Genomic DNA, 6,137 nt, shown 5'->3' with positions numbered 1-6,137 from the left:
TTTAAAGCTGGGTTTAGCTGATGCCTGGAAAATTCTATATCATGCCCAGAGTGCCCTCAAAGATGAGTCCCATCCTCACTGACCTCCATTTCTGGCTGTAGTGAGAAAGTTAAATAAACTTAAATCTCTGCAAGAAAAGCAGAATGAACCTTGGGAAAAGTGAGAAACACTTATCTTGCTTCTCCTCCCCCAATATATCTAAATCACCTCAGGAATCCCAATTTAAAAATAAAAATCTTCAGTGTAAGTTGGGTTCTTCATGAGATCTGAAGATGCTCAGTGCAAGATTCCCATCCTCCAACAGTTTGCAAATCAGCACCTCACTCAGTATCGAGCCATTGTCACATTCTCCTGTGGTATTGATCAATATGGTATGGACTAACAAATGTACTCTGACAATATCCCTGTGTGTTTTGTGGGGCATTTTTCTATTTTATATATGGGATCTCGAGAGTTAGAAAAATTGTCAAGAGTATCCATCACCTTTAGGTCTCCAGTATCTGATTTTTCAGAGTACTTAAGATTATGTCTTGGTGTTTAAAATACAGCTGTCATTGGTTGTGTTTGCAGCTATGAGTACTCACTAGTGAGTCTCACTCTCTCTGAGTCTGATCTCACTCAGACAGTAAGATCCAGGGCCTCAGGTTGGAGGTCCGAGGAACAATGAGTATGTATTTTGAGAGCATTTATGTAATGCCTCCCAGGAATGACTTGCTGAGCTTCACTCAGGGTGGGCAGGTTATTCCAGCCAGCAGTCTGTTTCAGCATCACCCCCACCACTGTGATTCAAATCTAGACAGATTAAAAAAAAAAGATCATGCAATTAAAATTAAAGATAGTATCACATGCTTATGAATGTGATCAGCTCTGGCATTTGCTCATACTGGACTGCTTAACTTTGAAATCTTACTCCCAGTCCCCATAGAGCTGCTAGGGTTGTTAAAGCTGGGCTCAGCTTAGTACCCTGATGTTGGGCACCTGCACCTCCAGAGGTAGTCCTGACTGCCCAACGCAGGGAACGCTTACGGCTGCCAGGGTGTGCGGCACCTGTAGGGGGTGGGATGGCTGAAGCCCCTGTGCTGGGCGGATGTAAGGATTGAATTCTATCAGTTGCAACTTTTAGCTTATCTTTAACAAGTGCCCTCATTTTTTATGTGGTTCCCCTTCTTGAAGTTTGGCATAACTGTGGTGAGATTTTTGGCCCTTGCTGCTCCTGCTGGGTGTGAAACTGATACTTTCACTCTGAAGGCTCATTGCCTTCAGGCATTTTCAAACACTTTCTTGTCTCTGGCATTTTTCTGAGGGCCTTTCACATTCCTGAGGCTGTAAATGAAGTGGCTGAGCGTAGCAATCACCAGCACATATTCAACATACATCAGGCTGTCTGGATGGCTGCGCAGACCAAGGATACAACACAAATAGATGAACTACATTGCCCATGAAGAGTATGACTTTAGTCAGGGGGACTAAAGCTGGGAGTGGAGAAGACTTATAGTACCCTGGGAGCTTGGTCAGGACAGTGGTGAGCACAGGAAAAGTGCATAGGAAGGAAAGATTCCCTCAAGAAGATGGACAATGTGGAGCAGCAATGAGGTGAAGCCCTTGCTCTGTGAGCTGCCTGCTAAAGCAATACACCTGGCTCTGCCCTGCTGACCATGCCAGACAGGGTATGGCAGATGGCCAAGGTGTACTTGTAGGAGCTCCAAACCTGTCCTGGTACTGAAGAAAAGCACCCACACAAGGCACAAACTATTTACAAGGGGCATCCACTGAGCAAGCTGAACTTTTTCCCTTACAAGAGGCCTTGCTCCATCTGGGAGACAGTGGCTGAAGCAGCATAACCATCCAGGAAGAGAGAGAGCTGGGAAAGAAACACGTCAAAATGTGGGAGCAAGGGTTGCTCCCGACTACCACCACGATGGCCATGTAACCACAGGTGACAGAGTAGGTAACCAGGAATAAAATCAGTGGGAGAATCTGTAGCTTGTGTTATTAGGAGAAGACCCATAAGAACTCAATAACCTGTGTTTTGTTTCCCCTCACATCTGTTTAGGACATCAGAAGGAGTAAAAGATGGAAATCCCAGGACTGTTAACACCCCCTCCAATGTAGGCTGTTAGCACACATCCCTTGGGAGTGTGATCTATGCAGGCTTACAGAGGGTGAAGAGGGGCACACCAGGTTATAGACAGACGGAAGACAGGGCCAGTTCCACAGCCATACAGAGGTTTCTGCCTCACAAGTGACCTGAGGCATAAACTCACATTGCTTTATCAAAACCCCACATTAGTTTCTCTAGGCCCAAGGAGAAAGCAAGCTCATCTGCTCATCTCACAAGCTAGCTGGATACAAGTCAGCTTGAACCTGTACACCAGACAGCCGCCTGACCATCCAGGCAGCTGCTGTCATGGTCATAGCAAGCTTGCATCTGTCTGCACCAGAGGAGCTGGCTGCAGGTCCAAAAGTAAAGGAAGAAAAATAACAGCAGGCCAGCCATATGGGAAACAACAAGTAGTGCTAGATCTGACTTTAGCAACTGCAGTGTTACCAGAAACCCCCACTGCGATCAAGGTCTTTCCATGCTAGGCACTCTGTAAATACATCACTGGGAACTAATGAATTAGTAATAATCCTGATCTCCAAACCAGTGTGTTATTCCAGCCTGTGGATACTGAACTTCAATAACAAGTGGGGGACAGTGGAGATGCAGCACGGTCTTGAAAATGTCAGTACATGACCGGGTCACATACAGACAGTTGGGATGAGGAACACGCAGATGGAGGCATCAGGGAACAGTCCTCTCAAACACAAATCTAAAGGTAGGAGAAGATCTGGTAAGCACCATTCCCAGACAAGAGCAAGGGGAAAGCAAGTCAGCAATGAAATTAGAATGAAATATGGTCAGCAAGTGAAGCAATTTTAGACTAAAGCTGCCCGTACAGAAATAGTACCACAAGGAACTATATTATGAGAAACCTGAGAGGAACTTAACACTGTTGCATCCCCATCCAGAAAGCTGCATCAGTTCTAGATATTTTGAGGACAGAGATTGATAAACTGTAAAGCATTTCGAGCTAATGTAGAAGGGGGAGGGAGAGGAAAGAAACTTACAGAGACAAAGATGAAGAAAGGAGGAGTAAGGACTCCACAGGCAGCAGGGAATTTGCTCCAGCATGCACAGCCCCCTGAAACAGCCAGGTGGAGTTGTGGTTCCCATCTGGAAGTAGCTGTAGGGTATAGATTACAAAGGAGGACAAATATTAGCTAAGATGACCTAAGGAAAATCTATCTGAACATAACAAGACAGTAAAATTTTAAGTAGCCATTATCAAGAAGTTCTAACAAATGTCTTCCTTGGGAAAGCTAGCCTCTTCTCCCATGGGAAGTGGGAAGGCTCTGTTGCTTAGGATATCTGTGACTGGAGCGTAGAAAGCATCCAAGAATCCCCTGCAGAGAACATGTGGTATGGATCAGGCATAGTCCCTGCAGGAGGCAGGGCAGTCACACTGGACCATCGCCATCGCTGCTTTCTCTCAAGCTATGCAGTAGTGATGTATAGAAAGTAAGTTTGTTTTTCATATGAAATTTATGCTCAGTCATTACAATATCAAAGTTAAATACACAGGTAGCTCTCTTTAGCAGCCATCTGTAAGTGTCCGATAACAAGACACAAACAAACCAGTGAAGAAATAGAAACACATGAATACAGTGGAAGAAAAATGTCTGAGCTGAGCTTTCACCCCTGCTCCCTGTTACCTGCCAGGAGTTATTATTTCTCTGTGGAAACGCAAAAAAAAAAAAAAAAAGAGTAGGGACCATTGGCTCAGACCCACACTCCCGTTAGCACCCAGCAAGCCCTCTGGGAAAGGCGGCTGTACCCGCCCTTCACCCTCAGCCCAAGCGACCTCCTGCTGCACAGGACTGCTTCACCATCGGGGAGCCAAGTCAGCAGCAATGGCCTCCCACTCGCCGTGCGCTACGAAAGTGTGGTGCGGACACGTGTGCAGTAAGTGGCAGTCCTCAGCAACCCTTCGTCGAGCTGAGGCGTGGGGCGCCTGACCCCCACACATCATCTGTGTGCCCCCATCGTGGTCCCTGGCACTACGCTGTCTGCTCCCCCTCTCCATCGTCCTCCCTGCCCCTTTTTCCTCCCATTTCTGCCTTCTCACTCCTGCATGCTTTGCCTTTCTTTTGTGCCAGAACACAATTCAGGAATGCCTTTTACCTCCTCCATCTGCTCCCACTGACAGCAGCTGGCCCAGGGGTCCTCTCCTCTCCTCTCCTCTCCTCTCCTCTCCTCTCCTCTCCTCTCCTCTCCTCTCCTCTCCTCTCCAGCACCAGGGGTCCTTTACTGATTCACTAGGGGCTAAGGGAGCAACTGCAACCAAAAGCTCATTTGGAAAAATAAATATTAAAAAAAGCAAAAATCTAAGGCTCAAAAGAAACAGCATGAAAGTACACGAGACATTTTAATTTCACTGATCAGCAAGAACTGCTTCTTGGAAAAAAAACCAGTAAGATTTTAGTTCCACATCCTACCTTTAGCACCAGTTCTCTCCACTTTGGAAGATACAAGATGCACCTCATGGTATGTAATGCTATGATATGTAATTTTTTTCTCTTGGCTCCAGTCTTGGTCCATTTCCCTGAAAGGCAGAATAAAGCTTTGCAGCTTTATCCCAGCCATGTAACCTCTTTGCATTCATTGATGGTAATGCCTAATCCCATTTTTAATCTTAATAAGCTCTTTAGTGCAATAATATCCTATGGCACTAAGACATACAAATTAATTCCTTGACTTAAAGCCAGGAGTCTCTTTGGAGTTTTTCCACTGACTTCCACAGGCTTTGGATCAGGTCAGGTTCCAAAAAAAACCAACCTGCTGCAAACTGGTGAACTACCTGACTGAAAAAGTGCTATGGTTTTATATCCTTCTAACATGTAGCTTTTCTATGTATATAAAATGTGCATTCACAAGAACTTCAAGCAGTGTTTAGCCTGAATAATTAGCTACCCTGATCCCAAGATGCTCTTGATAAACTCTGCAGGAAGGAATACTTCCTTACCCTCACTACCCTGGCCCTGGGCTGATACAGTGATTTAACATGAGAAGTTTGGAGCCTTCAGGTGCCTGCTCCCAGAAGAACCTTATCTCTTGATCTATCTAAATTAGTCAATTAAAAACAAGATTCCCAAGTTCATGCAGACAAAAACGATAGAGATAAATTTAATATGAACTAAATTGCAAGCAGGAGAAAATTGCTGCTAGTTATAATAATTTAATTACAGAGGAAATTTTAAATCACCTCTTTTGAAGGACTGAGAAAATTCATACTGTGGGGACCACCTGTAATTTCTCTCTGACCCCCAAATAAACATCCCAAGTGGTCCCAATAGCACAAATCTTCTGGCTTGCTTTCAAACTGGAATTGTGGCCAGGGGCTACACAACAGTGCGCAAACCATTCACTGCCCTTCATGTGTCTTCACCTTGATGCTACTTAAAAACGAGAAGAGAAATCTGTCTCCATGGCCCCTTCGGTCCCTCGAGCTTTGTGATAAGGCACTGAATGTGCACAGAGCGGGTAAATTAGCTCAGGGCTCAGACACACATGCAAAGCAAGGGGGTTGCCACAACGTTAAAAGTTACTGCTCATTGACTGGGTTCGAGAAGGTGACCTCTTTGGCTGTTCCAATTGCCAAATAAAATACAGTTCACAGTGGCTTATGCTTGCACGTATCCTTTCTGCTTGCAGCAAGCTCAGAGCACAAGGCCAACTCACTGCTTCAGCTCAGCTGCTGAGCCATACTCAGTAACCCGAAATGGCTTCATTACTTTTCATCAGGGATCCATAACCCCTGTTTGGTTTACTAAAGAGATGGTCAAAAGGCCATTTGATCAGACTCAGCAATGTCTTCATGGGAACGGATTTCTGATAGGAGACAAGTCTTTCTTCCAAGCACCAAAAGTAAAATCAGATTCGGTGGCTGGAAGCTAGTATTTCACAAATTCAGATAAGAACCACATTGCTCATTTCTGACAGAGGAAATAATGAACCTCAGAAACAACTTTCTATGTCATCTGTACCCTGTAGGTCTTCAAACAAAGGCTGTGTGACAGGATGGAGGACAGATATG

Source organism: Mycteria americana, chromosome 1 (genome assembly GCF_035582795.1).
Source record: "Mycteria americana isolate JAX WOST 10 ecotype Jacksonville Zoo and Gardens chromosome 1, USCA_MyAme_1.0, whole genome shotgun sequence".
NCBI lineage: Eukaryota > Metazoa > Chordata > Aves > Ciconiiformes > Ciconiidae > Mycteria > Mycteria americana.
The sequence above is the reverse complement of the archived record's forward strand: the minus strand, read 5'-3'. Positions refer to the sequence as shown.